A 19597-nucleotide genomic window follows, 5' to 3' on the forward strand; every position below is an offset into this window, starting at 1 on the left:
GATTGGCCCTTAATTATAAACATAAAACATGAACCAATCACCAATCAAAATAGGTGCTCCTGTTGCATTCCCCAGCAGCTGATAATAATTGTTTACCTTGTCTTCTGAAGCCTCTGGCCTCCAGAAGATGCAGAAATCCGAAAGAAAGGATTTCTGTGGAGAAATGTCTGCGACACCCCTCCACTCAGCACAGGTGACAGCATTCCTGAAGTTCTGCACTCCTCAGTGGCAAAGAGACACGGGCAGAGTCTGGCACATGGCCCTGGACCAGCAGCTCTGGGTGACCCTGCAGAGGTCCATGCCAGGCCCAGGCAGGGTGGGATCCTGGGAGCCTCCAGCCATTCCCTCTCTCAGCCTGGATATGATCTGTGACACCCCCAGGAATTGAGGAGCACCTCTGTCGCAGACATTTCTTCACAGAAATCCTTTCTTCTGGATTTCTGTGTCTTCTGGAGGCCAGAGGCCTCAGAAGACAAAGTAAACAATTATTATCAGATGCTGTGGAATGTAACAGGAGTTTCTTGATTAGCTCATTTTCTATGTTTATAATTAAAAGCTAATCACAAAGTGCAAGCCAGGAGACTGAATCCTTGGCCACAACTTTGTTATAGATTCTTTCTATCTATTCTTAACTAGCCTAGCTACTCTGCAAATCTCTCTCCTTATTCTATTTAGTATACTCTTAATGTATTATATATAATATCTTAATAAATCAAGCCTTCTGATTCAAAAAACAAGATTCACCGTCTCTCCCTCACCAGCAGCGCCCCTCAGGCGCAGTAATACACCTCAGCCTGTGTGAGGCACAGTGCCACAGTGCCACAGCGCTGACAGGGCACACCCCAGCCCTGCACCAACACCTGACATGAGCCCTGTCTCAGTTCCCAGCCCTTGCTCACTCACCTTGGCCACGGTTTGGCCCCATTCTGCTTTCTCAACATGACACAGGGGTCAGAGACAAGTGAACACGCCAGGCAGGAGGTGTTGCATCACTGCCATTCCATAAAGGTCCCTTACAGTCTCCCATCTCATTCCACCCCATCTCCCTCAAGTTTTCTTTCCCTTCTGCCTTTTTTTTTTCCTCAAACATCACCACTTTTTAAAAAAGCCCTCAGCCCCGCAAATACTCTGTTACACTTCTAAAACCCAGAGGATTATTATCCTCTATTAGAACAAAGCAAGAAGAGTGAGACATGGATATGATTTAGGTTTACAAGCCAAAATCTTCATTAACTTAGCAGGTAACTACTTCTTGCTGGTGTAAAACAAGAGAAATACTGAAGTTTTTTATTTGAAGGCCAAGAGATAAATTAAAGTTGTAATTTCTTTAAATCTCTAACATTCCCTGTTCCCACAGGAACACGGAATGGCAAAGTGAATGCCATTCAGGGAATGGAAGTGGTATGGCAAGAAGAGGCCAAGTGAGAGCCACCAGCAATAGAGGAAAGTACAAAATTGATCTTAAAATTATCAATATTTCACCCTAAAGAGGAGGGACAGGGAAGACTCCATGCAATACCCATGTTTTTGTCCAAAAGCTCCCAATAAAACATGTTTCTGTCTATCTGTCAGTGCATTTGCCTTGCCTGCCTCTCAGTTTAGCACTCCTCCTCCTCCTCCTTCTCCTCTCTCTGCAAATACACTGGGGGCACAGCAGGGACAGGGAGAGCCCAGCTGGGCTCTGCTGTGGTGGCAGCTGGCACAGCTGGGCACTCGAGGTCTCTTCACGCAGCAAAAAAAAACCCAAAACAAAGGCACCAGTGACCAGTGCAGTTTTAAACTGACTCCAGGGATTTAAGGCCATCCAGGGTTCTGGCTCCTTGCCATGGGTGTTGTCCCTGTGATAGCCTGGTGACACCAAACCCAGATGCCCCATGTAACAAGGAACTCTCGTCAGCTGGCCCAGTCCCTGCCCCAAGCTGGTGCATTTTCTAGCAGGGTCTATGGCCCTAAGTCATACCATGGCTCCATCCAGCAGATTGGGAAGGATTTTATGGATTGTTCCACTTGTGGCTACCAAGCTGGAGAGCAGCCCTGGAGCAGCCCTGGGGGTGCTGGGGGTGGGAGCTGGGAGCCAGAACCCCCCCGTGCCCTGGGCTGAGCCCCAGCGTGGGCAGCAGGGCAGGGGGGGATTCTGCCCCTGTGCCCTGGGCTCAGGTGAGACCCCACCTGCAGAGCTGCCCCAGCACAGGAGGGACCTGGAGCTGCTGCAGAGAGCCCAGGGCAGGCACCAGCATGGGCAGAGGGATGGAGCAGCTCTGCTGGGAGGAAAGGCTGGCACAGCTGGGGGGGCTCACCTGGACAGGAGAAGCTCTGGGGTGACCAAACTGTGGCCTGAAGGAGCTGCAGGAAACATGGAGAGAGATTTTGGACAAGGGGGAATGGCCTCCCAGTGCCAGAGGGCAGGGCTGGATGGGATATTGGGAATGAGGAATTGTTCCCTGGCAGGGTGGGCAGGCCCTGGCACAGGGTGCCCAGAGCAGCTGTGGCTGCCCCTGGATCCCTGGCAGTGCCCAAGGCCAGGCTGGAGGGTGGAAGTTGTCCCTGCCCATGACAGGGGTGGAATGAGATGGGATTCAGGGTCCCTTTTAACTCTTCTGGGATCCCTTGAGTAGGTGCCCCAAGAGGCAGCCCCAGAACAGACGCTCCCTGCAAAGATCTGCACAGGGGCTCAGGCTCTCAGCTCGCAGTTTCATCTTTACAATTCCTGCACTGTGAACACACAGACCAGAGCAGCATCTCCAACCATCACAGCAGCTCCTCCAGGGGAGGCTGAGGAGCTCCCTTACACTTGTGGCACTCAGGACACACAACAATTCCCATTTATATAGGACTCTTCTCTTGGACAGCACAAGCTACTGTTCCACACTGAATCAAACCCCATAAAGCAGAACCAGCTAAACACAGAAAGAACTCCTCTGGACTTGCAAGGGAATAGAGAGGCTGCTAATTACAGCCCAGCTCAGCTCCTCACTGCCAGCAGAGCATCACCAGCCCTGGCTCTGTGTCACCCTGCTGCAGGAGCGTGGCTCTTTCCCCAGCTGGAAGGTACCAGGAGGCTGTAGCTGGCACTGAAACCCAGAACAAAGCAAAGCAAGGGGGAATCAGGGATGCTGCATGTCCTGCACATTGCTGTGATCCACCTCAAGGATCCTGGGAGGCTGCTGGCTGAGAAAGGAACAATTGGCCAAAGTTTCAGGGAATCGGAGCAATAAATACACAAGCACACACACATGAAGAGAAATAATTATATATGGAAATTGCACATCAACCCAGACACAGCCAGGCCTCCATTCTGCCCCAAAGCAGCAGATCTGGAGCCTGGGGATCACCTGAGGCAGCTACACACCCAAGATGTAATTTTTGGAGTGTTCCTGAATCCAAAAAGCAGGAACTGAAGCACAGGGAACATCCCTACACTGAGGGCATGGATGGGGACCAGCCCTAAAACCAACACAGCACAGCCAGGTCTCCATCACTACTCACCCAAACAGAGTTTAGGATCGTTCATCTGGTGACAAATGAATAGTGTTCCTTCCCCAAACACACCCTGTAGCAGGGCAGTGTGACAGAGATGGACACAGCAGCTCTCCCTCCTGCCCAGGAAATGCTGCACGACTTTGTGTGGTCAACATGTTACAAATTCAGAAAGATTTTGGCACAAAAGCCATCCATTATTCATTAAACACTTGCAATACCAAGATATTCCCCCTCTAAGTCACTGCCCTTGCTTAGCTGCTCTTGCTGTTATGAATGTGACCCTTTGTTTATACAGCAAAAGGCTGGGTTTGGTACACTACTAAATAAAGGAAAATTCAAGCTTCCACATCCATCGTGCAGCTCTTAAATAAAACAGGAAAAAACTCACTTTGTCTTCAGCATCCCAAAATGGACCAGGCTTTCCAGGGCTTTCAGTGCTAAATGAAAGCTGACCGTAGAAAATTCCCTTGTAAATGTTTATTATTCTAATTTTAACCTCTGGACATTTTTAGGGCCAATAAAAAAATGAGATCAAAACCCAAGAGAGCAAATAATCCACACGGGGACTCTCTCCTGCCTGTGCTGGTTCAAAAGTCATTCTGAGATTTGGGGGATGTTTTTATTTTTAAACCTGTGTTTCATTTCTTGTACTGGAAGCATTATATCCCACCACAATGTCAGATCAAAACAAGTAGAAAAGAAGGGTGAAGGATTCCCATGGGAAAATACCCCACAGAACCCACTGGGCAGCAGAAACTCCTTGTTAATTTGTCTTTTCAAGGTGAAAGGAACTCAAGGAACACAGGATACCTTGTGCCAATACACTCTGGGTAAGCATTCCCCAGGCTCTGCTGGATCCTGCAGAGCTCTTCCATCCATCCAAACTCTCCACAAGTGTTCAAAACATTTCTCTCAAGCCTCAATTGCATCTTTATGCATCCAAACCAGATCCACGGTGATGGTACCACAATAATTTTCATGCTCAGATCCACTCCTTTGGCTTCCACCAGGGGAACAGACCACAAAATCCCTGTGGATTTTGGACAAGAGTGAGAGCAGCCAGACACTGTGTCACCCGTGCAGCTCACCACAGTGACACGGGGACCACAGGTAGCCCAAAATCCAGGCAGGAGCACAAATGCAGATCTCCAGGACAGCAGCTCTGTTCTTCTTTATTCTCCTGCCCACAAAGGTAAATCCCTTAGGTGCAAGCAGACACCCTGCAGTGTGTTTTGGAGAGTTACTAAGAGGAGAAAAACCAAACAACCAAACAACAAAAGCCAAAATTGGGCTGCTGGGGCGAGCAGCTGCCTGCAGGGATAAACTTCCCTTGCCAAAAGGCTTTCCCCAGTCATTGTGACCTCTGTTCCTTGGCCAGCCTCGTCCAAAAAAAGCAGAGAGCAGCACTATTCCTGTGTCTCACAATCCTGGCTGTGTTATGGCCCTCAGTCTTCTCCCATTTGATCACCAACCCAAGTAACAAATCCATCATTTAGCTGTTTAGCTTCCCTGCCTACCCCCAAGCTCAGCACACATTGATGGGACTCCCATAAGCTGAAAAATGTCCCTTCCTACAGCTTTGGGGGCCAGTGGCCCTCAGTTTGATCTGCTGCTTGCTTTGTTCCAACTGGCATTTCCTTGTCAAATACAAGCTGAATTCCCCTATTCCAAGTCTACTCCAGTGTATACATGTTTGATCTGCTGCTTGTTTTCTTCCCCCTGCTATGGCACCTGGCATTTCCTTGTAAAACACAAGCTGAATTTTCCAAATTTATTCCAGAGTGCACATGAAGGCAAAGTGGAGATGCCCCTCAACACACAGATGAGAAAAAATCACTTCTCTCTGGGGGTATCATCCCTCCTGCTTGTCCAAAGATACCCCCTGGAGACCTCACGTTGCATTTGTGCTGCCCTAAACCCTTGTCCTCCCTCTGTGTCACAGTTTCAATTTGATTCCTGAGCTCCCTGTTGGGCTTTGTTTGGAGAGTTCTCCCCCTCCTTCTTTATTTTAATCCATAAACCTACACATCCATAGCTCCAAAAATAAGAAGTCACAGCAGAAAAAGGCCTCCAACACAGAAAAAAAAATTAAGCACATTATCAATACAAAAGCACTTTCAAACATAGAAATTCAAAACTCCAACAGCACCAAGCAAGAGCAATAATTAATTTTTTTTTAAATGAGCCCAGGTGAATAGACAGGATGCCAGTGTCACCTGTGTGACAAGTCACAGCTGTTTGTTGGGGGAAAAGTGTCACAACTGCTCTCAACACTTCTGACTCAGTTGTGTTTTAGTTCCAGGTCCCAGGATTAACTGAGCTGGCCACGTATCACAGCTCTCTCCCATCTCCAGCTTTTCTGTCCCTGCAACCCCTGTCTCACACCACAGCTCTGAGACTTTTAGCAGTGTCACAGCAGTGCTTTGCATGTGATAACACAGAGGAAACAGCTTCTTGTAGGCCATTCCAAGGGCAAGAATCAGCAGGAAAAGGCCATTGCAGGCAGCTTATGAAACACTGATACAAGAGAAGCAGGATCCTGGAGGTGAAAAGCACCCGGTTTTCATTGGGGAAAAAGGAAGAAACCTGACATCAAGACAGCTTAAGTTTTACATCTTACCTAGATGAAGGTGGACATCCAATTATCTCCTTATTAAATATTCCACATTTACTCACAATGGTCACAATGGCAAATCTCTGGATTCAGGGTAACCATCCTCTGCCATGCACCCAAAATGCAGAATCATGGAATGGTTTGGGTTGGAGGAGACCTTAACCTCCCAACCCCCTGCCACACAAGCAGTCAGTAATTAAATAACAGGCCAAGGACTTTTCCTAAGCAATTTATGCTTAAATCATCACAGACTGTGCAGAAGACACAGGGAAAAAAAATTAAAAGTATGAGTTAATATGGGTTAATGTAGTCATGCTGCTTCCTGCTGCACACAGGCTTGTTTTTTTCCTGCAATTACAGAGGAGGGATTTTTGTTCCAGCACCACTTTCAGCTGCCACAAGCAGGCCATTGTTTGGATTTAGCCAGGCAGCAGCAGTCCCCATGCAAAGCCAGGGCAGCAGGATGGGCTGAAACACAGCAGAAGGGAATTCAGCCCCATTGGGATGAGAAGAGAGATTTGTATTAAATAAATACCTGCTTGGAGCAAAGCCAGAGGAAGCACATCAAAGGAATCCTGGGATACTTCCCAACATCCAGGTGCCCACATCAGGGATGCTGTGCATCAGGTGACAGCTCAGCAGCCTCTTCCCAGCACACATCTCCCAGGTCATGCCCCAAAGGAATCCAGGCAGCCCCAAACTGCTCAGACTACATCTCTGCCTCCTCCCCCGCACTCCAGGGCATCCTCTCCCATTGAAGAAGTGATTCCCCAGCCCTTGGACACACCAGAATGACTCATCTGGGTGCACTGGTGCCTTCACTCTGAAAACTCCTGCTCCTGAAATGCTGTGAGCTCATTGTAGCTGTGGCAACAGAAATGCAAATCCTGCCACGCTGAAAAACTTCACCACCGACTCCTCCACTACACGGGGACTGTGTGTGAGCAAAATCAGTTTTTTCTTCTTCCTCCCTGAGGATAAATTGGGTTTGTGAAAGTTGTGCCCTAAAGCAAAAATGCAATTGGCAGGGCAGAGTTAAACCAGACACACGTTGCTTTAGCTGTGCTTCAGTGCACACAGAAAACAGGCACAGAAGAGTTTGGAAACAGGGTACAAAACCAGGTTTGAGGTTTCTCACTCCAAGGGCTCTACTCACTGTTTACACCTGGTGAGGAGCTACTCCATTTGCAGCCCCAGCAAATACCATGGCTGGTTTAATACAGTAAAGTTACAGTGGATATAAGACAGAGAGGAGAAAATGGCTTTCAGTTAATTGTTCCCTGGCAGGGTGGGCAGGCCCTGGCACAGGGTGCCCAGAGCAGCTGGGGCTGCCCCTGGATCCCTGGCAGTGCCCAAGGCCAGGCTGGATGGGGCTTGGAACCACCTAGGACAGTGGAAGGTGTCCCTGCCATGGCAGGGGTTTAATAATAAGATGGGCTTTAATGTCCCTTCCAACCCAAACCATTTTATAATTCTATAATTAAATGATCCATTTGTCAAATAAAACCCCAGAACTCTAAAAAGTACCAGCATATCTGGATGCAAAACCATGAGATTTTCTTGGGGGATAAGTAGGATATTTCTAACAAAAATCCAGGCAGTAACTGCATACAGCAACCAGAGGTTAAAAACAACTGATGGGGATGGTGAAGAAAGAGGAGGAAAAAAAAAAAAACAAAGAGCAAGCCTCACCTAACAAGTTGCCAGCAGCAAAACCTGTGTGAACTGCAAGACCCAGACTGCTTACGTAGGTGACAATTGTGAATCTTTGGTGAGAATTGTACCTCACTGGCAGGGCATCTACCTGTGGTTGGCAGAAACTTCTCAGACAAGCTTCACTATCCTGAATGGCAAACAAAGAGCAAACTCCCACTGATGCTTGGGTGGGGAACTGGGAGATTTCTGGGCTTGGTGTTGGTTTGGAGCCTTGGTGCTCTTTGTTCCCCTTTCAATTTGGGTTAGCGAGGGCAAACCCTTTGCAGGGAGTGAAAAAACCCTGCAAGCTCAGCTTCACCTGTGAGTGAGCAGAGGCAGTGCAATCCCACAGGCAGGTTATTCCATCTGGGAGCAAGGCAAAGGAGCTAAAAGCAGAGGAAAAGCAGAGTTACCATGGGATACCAGGATGCGTCACTTCTCTTGGCTCTCCTGGCGCCACGTGACGCCTCAGCCGCCAGCGAAGAACTCGGCAGATGGGATAGGGGAAAAAAAAATATTAAAAGGTCCCTGGATGATAGCAAAGTTTAGGCTTTAAAATCTACTGCTTATGGCTACAGAAATAGAGGCAACAATATTTATCTATAAACCAAACTATCTGTCTATAAATCCATTGCCACGGAGCAGTAAATACACGCTTTCCCTTCCAGCAGTCGTCACCGTTTACACTTTTCAGCTGCCTGCAGTAAATTTAGTCCAGGCACATGCAGAAATAGCACCCCTGCCATCTCAGAGAGAGCTATCACTTGCCTTTCAGAGGAGGCAAAGCAGGTCAGTAGTTTCCACCTCGCTCATAAATACAGAAGCAGCCACTTGACAGCAACAGACACGAGCAGTCAGAGTTCAAGAGAGATCAGAAAAGGGATGAATCACTTGGAATTTACTCTCCAAGTTATCACACAGGTCATCAAGCTCATGCCTTGGGCTGGAGCCCTCTGAACTGAGTTCCTGTCAATTTTCAAGGCACGGCTGTTGGGAATGTGTGTGCAGCATGTCAGTGACCCCACACATGCTCACCCACGCTTGGGTTTCTACCCCACCCAGACCAGGATCAATTCCCATACAGCTCCTGCTCCAAGTCTTTCTTCTCTGCACAAAATCCTAGAGTAGTCCAGTGTTTGAGCATTTCTCCCCTCCTTTTACAGCAGCCAGTTCCTTTCTAAGCAGATCAAAACAGCTCTGATTCAAAGGACATTATTCCAACTCCATCCTCCTCCACCTCCCAAAGCCTCCTGACACCCACACGCTGCTGAACGTCAACATCTCCAGGGAAATTCAGTCCTTGCAGATGGCACCAAGCAGCCCCCTGGGTGTGGTACAAAGCTCTGTGCAGCATCAGGAACCTTCACCCAGGCAATCCCAGCCTTCCAGCTCTACCCAAACACTGCAGCAGGCTGGGAGTGGAGTGTGCAGGGAGTGCCCCAGGGAAACCTGAGCATCACCCCAGCAGCAGCTGCCACCCCAACCCACCCGCTCCCAGCACACTCCAGACTGCAGGAATTTGGGAAGGAACACAGCCCAGCCAGCCAAGACAGCTGCTGCCATCATCTGCTCCTGAACACCAGCTTTCTGTCACCTGCATCACTTGCTATTCCTGCTTGCCTGTTTCCCATTACCCACCAAAAGCAGGAAATAGCCTGGAAGCCAAGAAATCCCACATTTCATCTGCTACTCCAGGTTGTAGCCCCTGTGTTACACAGCTACACAACAGCTGGGTGTTATTTCTGACCTGCTTACAAAAGGAAGCTTCAGGTTTCTGAAACAAAAAGTTGAACACAGACAGTGCCACCTTTTCCAACAAGGGGCTGGGGCACAGCTGGGTGCACACAATGGGAGGGGACACCAGGTGCCCACTGAGCTCCTGCAGCCTCACACCCCCTGGAATTCCTCCCAACTCTGCTTTAATACCTGCTCCTTGAGCCAGGAGTCACTGTCCTCAACAGCTTTTAACAGGATGGGTTTGATCCAGCCTCCTTTGAACCTCTCACCTTCCAGCAACATCCTGGCCACCAGGAATACCACAGCACCAAAAGAAAAGCTTTCCCTTTTATAAGCTTGTTGCTTCCTTTGTTGTTTTGGTTTTTTGGGATTTCTTATGAGTGAGGAAGGCCTGGGTACAGTCATTTTCTTTGGAAGATGCAAAGCTCCCAAACTGCTTAACATTCCACTCCTTGCTTCTTCCCCTCACCATCGTTTCTGCTCCATGCTAAAGAGACAAAGTTTATTTATCTCCTTTTCTACAATAGCTGTTCCATGCCTTTGATCACCTTCATCATCCTTTGCTGAATCCTTTTCTTTTTGGAGATAGAGGATTCAGGACATGCAGAATCATGGAGAAAAAGGTCATTTTTAAAATTATTTTTTACAGTAGCTTGTTCTGTTATCCACTCCTTCAGTAATAATATCTATTAATTTACTACTTTGGCTTTGCAGCTATTTGCAGTGAAAAAAGCTCCCAATTCAGAAAAAAAGCCTCCCAAGAGCAGAACAAAACCCAAAACTAATAATGCTTTTGCTTTCTGTCAGCGTTGCAGAAAACAAGCATTAGGCTTCAGAGACAGGAAAGAGCCTGCAAAATGCAGGAACCTCTCAATATCTTGAAACAGAGGCTTCCAAAATTTTTCTTAAACCACAGCAGCAGAGCAAGGAATTAACCACATCCCTGGCTGTGCATGTGCCTTCCTCCCCTCAGCTGAAGAAGTTTTTTTGGTAATAAAACATCAAATAAATACATATACACACACCTACGTCACCTACATTTATTATTTCCTCGTGCAGCACCAGCGAAGTGACCCCTAAGGAGGTGCACAGAAAATGTCCTGGATTTTTATTAGTAACCAATTGCTGGTCTCCAGCCTCACTGACCTTGCAGCACCTACACCTGGGTTTCCTGTTTTCATGTGCACAGTGCCCACACTTCTGTGCAATTAATATTCACAGTACACCCAGGGGAGAGCTGTAGCCTCAAACTCCTGCTGGGACACAGATTTTTTTTTTTTTTTGACTGTTTTCAGCATCTCAAACTCACAGGATGACAACACAGGATTGCTTTGAAGTGTCCATTTTCACCCCACCTCAAATTACCACAGAGAAGCAGATCCTGGCTGAGTATCAGAATTCTCCAGATAAAACTTAACAACCAGTGCATCCACATGGAAACAATGGGTTGGTTTTTGTAAACAAACAGAGAAGAGCTTCAGATTTAGCAAGACTTTTACAAGGATGGTGCCTCTTGCACAAGCAAGAAGCAGAAGGACTCAAAACAAAAATTTGCTGTTTTTTTAAAGTAGATTTTAAATTAAGTTCACTTATCTAAGTCTTTAGAGTTGCTTTTTGCAAGGCTGTGATGTAAAAACAAAGCTGCTCCTTGGGGCAATTTGTCAGATATTCCTACTGCAGAGTTCTGTATGCTGGAACAGAAAGGAGGGATGAGAACAGGGATTTCACTGAAATGACCATCTAGGATCCCCCCTGGAGAAGAAAGAGAATAAACAGGTCCACAAAAAAATAGACTCTTAGATATTCTGATGCCTCAGGTTTTAGCTGTTGTATTTTTCAGATTCCGTGCTGCTTTAGTGTGTGGGTCTGAGCTTTACACTAAGGGATGGCGAGCTCTGGGCACAGAGCAGGGAGACAAAACAATTCCTGCTCCAGCTGGGGACCAAGGACAAATGATCCAAATCTCAGCCCAAGAGCACAAACAACGTGGACTGGAGAGAGAAAAACAAGCAGGATGGGACTCCATAACCTAAAGCTTTAATTGGACAATTAACTCCAATATGCAAATGGAGCAGAACTGATTAAAGTGGGATATTTCATGACCACTCATCCATTTTGTGCCCATTTTGGTTCACCTTGGGTGCAGCCCGGGCTGGGCTCTTGTGCTGCCCAAGGTGGATCCATGGAGGAGATCCTTTTAATAAATCCCTGCTTCATTCTTTATTCTAGGTCAGCCTTCTCAAGGCATCAGTTCCTTGGAATTTCAGCAGCAATTTCTGCATGCAAAGGGTGCTCAGGCCTTGGCAGGGGCTGCCCAGGGAGCTTTGCAGTGCCCAGCCCTGCAGGTGTCCCAGGCAGGGCTGGAGGTGGCACTCAGTGCTCTGGGCTGGGCACAAGGTGGGCACTGGGCACACAGGGGTCTTTCCAGCCCTAATGATTTTATGAGTCCATAAATTTCAGATTTCAAAAGAGCTCTCCCTTGCAAAATTCAGACCACATATCTGTGGGCTGTGAAAGAGCATTCTTCTGCTGGGGGCCACTCTTCAGGCAGTCAGGTTTTTGGGTGCTGTGTCCCCTTCTTTTTCCAGGATGTCACCTCTCTCTATCCCATTTTCCCTCTGCACAGGGACACCTTCCTGCCCTGCCCATGTCCTCAGGGGTTCCTGAGCACAGAACTCATGTGCTGGCTCTGAGCAATCCTCACCAGGCACCAACACAACCTCGTGCTGAGTATAACTGGAGTGTAAGAAAAATCATTTAGAGAAACAGCAGCTCCAAGAGAGCTCCTTGCTTTATCTGCTCTGTAAACAGCTTTTAAACTGCCAGCTACAGCTAGGAGCTGGAGACAGAGGAGACATCCCTGCAGCTGCTGACAGGTGAGTTTATTGGAGCTTCAGCACGAGCATTTCAAGATGAAAGAGCACAAGGAGGGTGCTGAAAGACAACTGACAGCTTGAGGAGTACGCACTGGTTTTCAAATTGTTTCTGTGATGTAGGGTAATGCTTGTGATCACAGCATTCACCGGGAATTAGATCATCCATTTAGCAGCAAGTTTGCCTGATCAACTGTCTGGGGACTTCAAACACATCAGCAAAACTGCAGAGCTGGAGACACTGCCTTGCTATTGAGCTGCCTTCCCTGAGAAGCTTCATAGAGACCCAAACACAGGTGAGGAAATTGTAACAAAACATCCAGAGCAAGCTGGGGGCTGCCCCTGAGTTTGGGAAGCAGCAGCAGGATTTTTATTGGTAACCAATGCCCAGCAAGGCACTCCTGCTGGCACAGAGCACCAGGCACAAGCCTCAGCTCACCTGGATCAGCACCAGCACCCAAAAAAACACCTGGAACTACACCATTAACATATCCTAATAATGACAGCCTGTGTGCAAAGCCTGTCCCTCACCTTCCTGCCCCTCTGGATGTGCCACACACAGCTCAGGGAGCTCCCCAGCTTTCCAAGAAACTCCCAGCAAAGCTTGGGGAATTGAGTGATGTGTCAGTGAGGATGCTCCACAATGCAGGGAGCATGCTCTGGACAGGAGGATTTTTAAACCTGCCTGGATGCAGCAGGGGTGCACACATCATTTGAACAGCTGGGACAGTCACACAGGACTCTGGTGACAGAACAGACAACACCACAAAATCCTTCAGTGTGTTCAGATCAAATATTTCACCCACCCTTTGCTGTGTATTTATCCCTGCACAGCAAAATATGTGAGATGTAACTTTTTGTACATGAAAATCTGTCAAACAGCTGCTGACAGCCTTGCACTGCTCCCTGGCAATGGGGACAGCACAGGCCAGAAAAAACCCTTCCATTTCCATGCATCTTGCAAACACAGAGAGAAACATTTAGGGAGTGAACTGAAACAAAGCATCTTGTGCAAGAATCCCAATAAGTGCATTATCTGCTGAGCAATAAAACTGCAAAACCGTGGAGTCATTTTAAACAAGTGCATCTGTCATTGAGATAATGACCAAGTGAGTCAGTGCCTATCCAGTAAGAGATATTTAAAACAATCACAGAAAGGACCTTAAAGCTCATCCCATTCCCTGCCTGTCATGGGCAGGGACACCTTCCACTATGCTAGGATGCTCCAAATGTCCAGCCTGGCCTTGGGCACTGCCAGGGATCCAGGGGCAGCCACAGCTGTGCCAGGGCCTGCCCACCCTGCCAGGGAACAATTCCTAATTCCCAATATCCCATCTAAACCTCCTCTCTGGCACTGGGAAGCCATCCCCCCTTGTCACTCCATCACTTCTAAAGGATCTCTCTCCATGTTTCCTGCAGCTCCTTCAGGCCACAGTTTGGTCACCCCAGAGCTTCTCCTGTCCAGGTGAGCCCCCCCAGCTGTGCCAGCCTTTCCTCCCAGCAGAGCTGCTCCATCCCTCTGCCCATGCTGGGGCCTGCCCTGGGCTCTCCCTCCTGTGCTGGGGCAGCTCTGCAGGTGGGGTCTCACCTGAGCCCAGGGCACAGGGTTTAATTCAACCCAGGAGCAGAACCTGTTCCACCCATCCAAGGAGTGAGGGAAAACACCTGATTGACACCCCAGCTGTCCCAAAAGGCACAAACCCAGGGGTGCTGCCCTCAGAGCAAGAGGCACCTTCAATCCCTCAGCGTGGTTCGAATCCAGCTCTGCTGATTGCAAAGCAAGCAGAGAGCAAAACAAGATCAGAGCTCAGCGAGACAGCGTGCCCCTCGTGAATCCAAATAAACAAGACATTTTGAACTATTTCCAGCATGACTTCAGCACAAAATAACATTTGCACATCAGTGTAATAGCTGATGTTTTAACTGCCTGCTGAGGGAGCAGTCACGCACTGCAGGCCCGGGTTCAGTGGTGCTGCTCAGCCTTCAAAGGAAGCAAAAAGAGCTGCAGAAAGAGCAGTGCTGCACTTGAAAGCCTTTCAAAAAGCACTAAATGTGTCTGTGCTCACTCTTGAACCCAAGGAGAACACAGCCCTGTCCCCACAAGCCTTGGGTGGATGATGAGGAGCTGGGATGGCTTGGAAAGAAAGTCTGCACTGCAGGACATGGGTGGCTGGTTACTCAGTTAAAAGTAAAAATAATCTGGGTGTCACTTCTTAATTGGACAGTTTATCCCAGCTGAAACCTCCTGGGTTGCAGAGGCAGGGAGGAAAGGGAGCCAAAGGCAAGGGGCACCAGTCCAGAGGATACAAGACAGGAAGGAAATCCCATTTTCCCTTTGAACCTGTGCAAGGACTGGGGACACACCCTCACAGGAAATCCCATTACTGGGGGCCCTAAGCCATGAATCAGTTCCAGAGTCATTCAGAGGCAGCCCCAGGACAAAGGAACAGTCAGATGCTAATTCAGGCCACAAAGCTGGAGAGGGAACGTTCCCTCTTTGGATGAAGGATTCATCATCAGCAAGTACAACCCATTTTCATTAACTGCAGCCATTTCCTGCTGGCACATCCTTGCCATTTTCCTGGAAACACACGGCAGCAGCTACATGTCTGAAGGCAAATAAATTAGGAGACAAGAAGGAAATTATCTACAGCACCCAGAACAAGCCAAGCCACTGAATAAAGCAGCTAAAAAAATCTACCAAAACCCAACTTGATGGATCCAACAAATTAAACACAGGGTATATAAAATCTCTGCTCCAAAATTCCATTAAACCTTTAGTTTTGCAAAGATGTAATTGCCTGGAAGGCTGGGGATGCTCCATCCCTGGAAGTGTCCAAAGCCAGGCTGGATGGGGCCTGGAGCAACCTGGGATGGTGGAATCTGTCCCTGTTTGGACCAAAACCACCCAGGAACATCCTGCAACACCCTCTGAACATCCCCAATTCTCTGGGATAGTTCTGATGAATGCATCTCAAGCTGTGTCAGGGAAAATATAGGTTGGATATTAGGAAGAAGTTTTTCACAGAAAGAGTGAGAAAACATTGTAATGGCCTGCTCAGAGAGGTGGTGGAGTCACCATCCCTGGATGTGTTTAAAAACAGACTGGATGTGACACCAGGGTTTAGTTGAGGTGTTGGGGCTGGGCTGGATTTGATGCTCTCGAAGGTCTCTCCCAACCCAGTGATTCTGTGAGAAGTTGGGAGGAATAATCAAACATTTCGGTTGGAAAAGATCTCCAAGAGCACTGAGTCCAATTTCCTCAGTCAGCAGCAGCTTCAAGCTCAGGCTTGCAGCAAAACAAACCAAAGGTGTCACTTAAAAATGCCAATGTCACAATCAAAGTGTGACCTACAGAGGACACAGAAAACTCCACATGATTCATAAATTCCCCTCAAGGTGCTTTCATGCGCACACCCAGGAAACAGCCACCACTTCTGACAAAGATTATTTGAAATTCACAGGCTGGTGAGTTTTTGTGGCTGATGGATTTTTGAGTTTCTGGGAATTTTTTTGTCACCTCTTGCCCACTTTACTGGGAGATCTCACCACTGAGTGCTCTGCACTGGAATTTACTGTCAACCATTCCAACCCTTGCTGTATTCACACACAATTCTATTCCTGAGCAAACAACTTAAAGAGGAATATTTTCAAAAGACTGCACATATGCTCCCTTCCCATGGAGCTAAATTTGGTAGGTATGGGCATACCTGGCTGTAACAAGCTGAAACAAAAATCACTGAGACACAGAAACAGTTCCAGGCACAAACCCCTGCTTTCCACTGCTCTAAATAGTCCCTGTTACACTGTGATTACACAGCAAGCTGGGTTTGCTTTGCTCTCTGAGCCCAGGGTTTCTCCTTCATAGCCACTGAAATTCAAGTTTAAAACAGAATTCAGCAAGCAGCTCTGTCAAGCACATTCAGTGCCAAGCTGGAGGATGAGTATATTTATATAACAAAAGGCTTCCTGGATTATTTTAAGGCTCAACTTCTGCAAAGGGAACAATTGATGAAAGGGATGTTTTTCCTTTGTTTAAAAAAATAATACTCGTACCAAGAAGAAAAAAAAAAAAAGCCATTGAAGAGACAGCAGTGCCTTAAAATGCCACTGTGAGATCCCTGATCACAGCAGAGTCATCCACATGCTCTCTGACCCCACAAACACAGAACCTGGGCTATCACAGATTGAGATAAATACAGCAAAAACCAGAGGTCACAGACACCAAGGCAGCTGCAAGTGAGTATCTGCACATCAGTGATGAGCTGTGCCACAGAATCCCAGAATTATTGAGGCTGGAAAATCCCTGCCAGCCCCTGGAGTCCCAGCTGTGCCCAGTGCCCACCTTGTGCCCAGCCCAGAGCACTGAGTGCCACCTCCAGCCCTGCCTGGGACACCTGCAGGGCTGGGCACTGCAAAGCTCCCTGGGCAGCCCCTGCCAAGGCCTGAGCACCCTTTGCATGCAGAAATTGCTGCTGCTGTCCCAGCTGAGCCTCCCCTGGCCCAGCCTGAGGCCCTTTCCCCTTGTCCTGTCCCTGTTCCCTGGCAGCACAGCCCGACCCCCCCTGGCTGTCCCCTCCTGGCAGGGAGTTGTGCAGAGCCACAAGGGCCCCCTGGGCCTCCTTTGCTCCAGGCTCAGCCCCTTGCCAGCTCCCTCAGCCCCTCCTGGGGCTCCATTCCCTGCCCTGGACACGCTCCAGCCCCTCCATGTCCTTCCTGCATTGGGAACCAGGACTGGACACAGCCCTGGAGGTCCCTCAGCAGGGCCAGCCCAGGGGACAGTGACAGCCCTGGGCAAAGGAACAGCCCAAAAACACAGACCCAGCCACACCTGGAGTGAATCTTTTCCCTTCAGCACAGAGCAGAGCAGCCTCCTCTGCACCTCTTGATGTCCAAGCCTGATTAAAGCTGCATTAAACTTTAAGTAATAGATGCCTGCATTATTCATCACTGCTGTGTATTGGATGCAGAGCAAACAGGAGCTGAATCAATGCAGTGACAGGAGATTCAGGTGTCTGCTCAAAGTATCTCCTGCTCCCAGCACTGATGTACTTGAGGAAGGGTGGGGAAAGCAGGAATTTTTCACAAGTGCTGTAAACCAAGCCTTGGTATTATTACAGTTTGTCCAGAACACTGACACAGAGACAGCTTTCAGAGAGCAACAAGTGCAAAAAACCTGCTCATCATTCACCTGACCTGTGACACACAAAAATATCATTTCCCTCTATTTCAGCAGACTTGGTGTTTAGTCACAGCATTTTCCTCAGGATTTCTGGTGTTTTTTCTTACAGATTCTGTGGGAAAGCCACTGAACATCTGAATTATGCAGCCTTTGAGAGGCAGAGAGATGCAGAATTGGGACAGCCACTGGAGAGGGGCAAACCCCAAATTTTCCAAAGACAAACATGCTCAGGGAGAATCCAGCTGGATTAGGAAGAATCACAACTGAAAGATGCTGTTCTGCTCTGTCTCCCACCACAGCCTCTCACAATCAGCCAGTTAAGGCTCACTAATATTCCAGAATTCTCAGGAAAAAGGGAAAAAGTTTCCCAACCAGGAATGGGAGGCATTAGAGACTTGGTTCACTCAAGGTGCTGGACACTGGGGCTGCACACAAACAAATATCAGCTTTTAGAACACTCTTCCTCAGAATCTGTACACCCAAAACTCCCCTTTTATTTTCTGATTCTCACTACACCTCCCCTCTACCTCTTCAGTCAGTCATGGAGCTTTCCAGCACGGATCAAACCCAACAAAACCATGACAAATCTTATGAGATGCCTTTCAGCAAATCCTCACGCAGCTTCAAAAGATTACTGAAAGACAAAAACACAACTACAAGCAGCAATAAAGGGCATCCACCCTGTTTATTCTCTCTTTGCAGGTCATTTATCCATGCCAAAGCCAAAGCTGGGAACAGAACACAGGTATTCCAGCCTTCATTCTGGCTCTCTACACAATCTATCACTCCACTTTCCACAGCCAGAAGGGCAAAGATTTCTTTACAAGCAGAGTTTTGGGAGCATTTATCCACAATCTACACCTTCAAGTTCTGCTCTTAGTCATCCTTCCCTGGAAGCAGGCAGAAGGCATTGATCTAAGGGATCTTTCAGCTTCTTTCCCTAAGATTTTACAATTTAATACCAGAGTTAGACAGTTTGTCAAATATCCAAAATGTCCATAACAAGAACTTGCCCCAACTCAGGTCACAGTAAACAAGGTGAACACACTTGAAAATGCAAAATGCAAGATGCCCTGACCTACCTGAAACTGCTTTTCTAGCCAGAGCACTGGATGCATCAGCTCAGAAACTCATTTGGAAACAGGAGAGTGGAAGCTCAGACTTGCTGCTGGCAGCTTCTCACAGAGTCATGAGAGTCACTGTGAACAAAACAGCAAACAAATAAAAATAAGGACATTGAAGAGGTGGAGCTAACAGTAATTCTTCATTAAAGCATCAGGAGGTGAGCTCAAGGTCTAAGAGTTTGGATATACAGGGAAGCCATAGAATGGTTTGGGTTGGGAAGGACCTCAAAGCTCATCTCATTCCACTCCTGCCATGGCAGGGACACCTTCCAGTGTCCCAGGTGGCTCCAAACTCCAGCCAACCTGGCCTTGGGCATCTCCAGGGATAGAGCAGCTGCATTTTAAAAATAGTATTTCCCACAGGGCTCAGAAAGAGAGAATATCCTTGTGTCCAAACAGGCCTAGATGAGGTTTGGAGGATATCACCAAAGGGGTACAGCCAAGAGTGATACAGACTCTCCATCCTCAGAAGGCAAGAAAAGCCACTTTATTATTAGAAATCCACAGTTCTTACAGAAACAATTGTGCACCTAAGACCTGATTGGCTTTTAGGAACTTCTCTCACAGTCTTGGTGAACTATGAATAGCTGGAGAACCATATCTATAAACAATGGTCACAGAAAGAGAGATCATAATTAAGTTTCCCACAGCTTCTACACAGCTAGCCATGATTTTCCTGAGAGAACCATGTCTCTCTCTGTTCAGAGGATATGGAATTGCTACAGGAGGAGACCACCACCCTCAGAACAACGTGGGTTTCCCACTGCTGACCACCCTGCTACACCCAGAGCACCTTTTCTTAACTACAGGAGCAATGCAGAGAACTCATGGGATACACACTGCCAACGTGGAGCCCCAAGTAAAGAAATTAACCTCAATGTTTGCTCTGAAG

The 19597-nt window shown here is 47.9% G+C and overlaps 1 protein-coding gene across 2 annotated transcripts in view; it reads right to left on the minus strand.

Annotated features, from left to right (window-relative positions):
• SGMS1 (sphingomyelin synthase 1) overlaps positions 1-19597 on the minus strand; it is a 101904-nt gene that overhangs the window by 50859 nt on the left and 31448 nt on the right. For both annotated transcript variants that reach the window (XM_063164087.1, XM_063164088.1), the window contains one exon: positions 18664-18780. The gene's annotated coding sequence lies outside the window, so the exon portion shown is untranslated. Of the gene's footprint in view, positions 1-18663; positions 18781-19597 lie in introns of those variants that run through there.

Source organism: Melospiza melodia, chromosome 9 (assembly GCF_035770615.1).
Source record: "Melospiza melodia melodia isolate bMelMel2 chromosome 9, bMelMel2.pri, whole genome shotgun sequence".
Classification (NCBI taxonomy): domain Eukaryota; kingdom Metazoa; phylum Chordata; class Aves; order Passeriformes; family Passerellidae; genus Melospiza; species Melospiza melodia.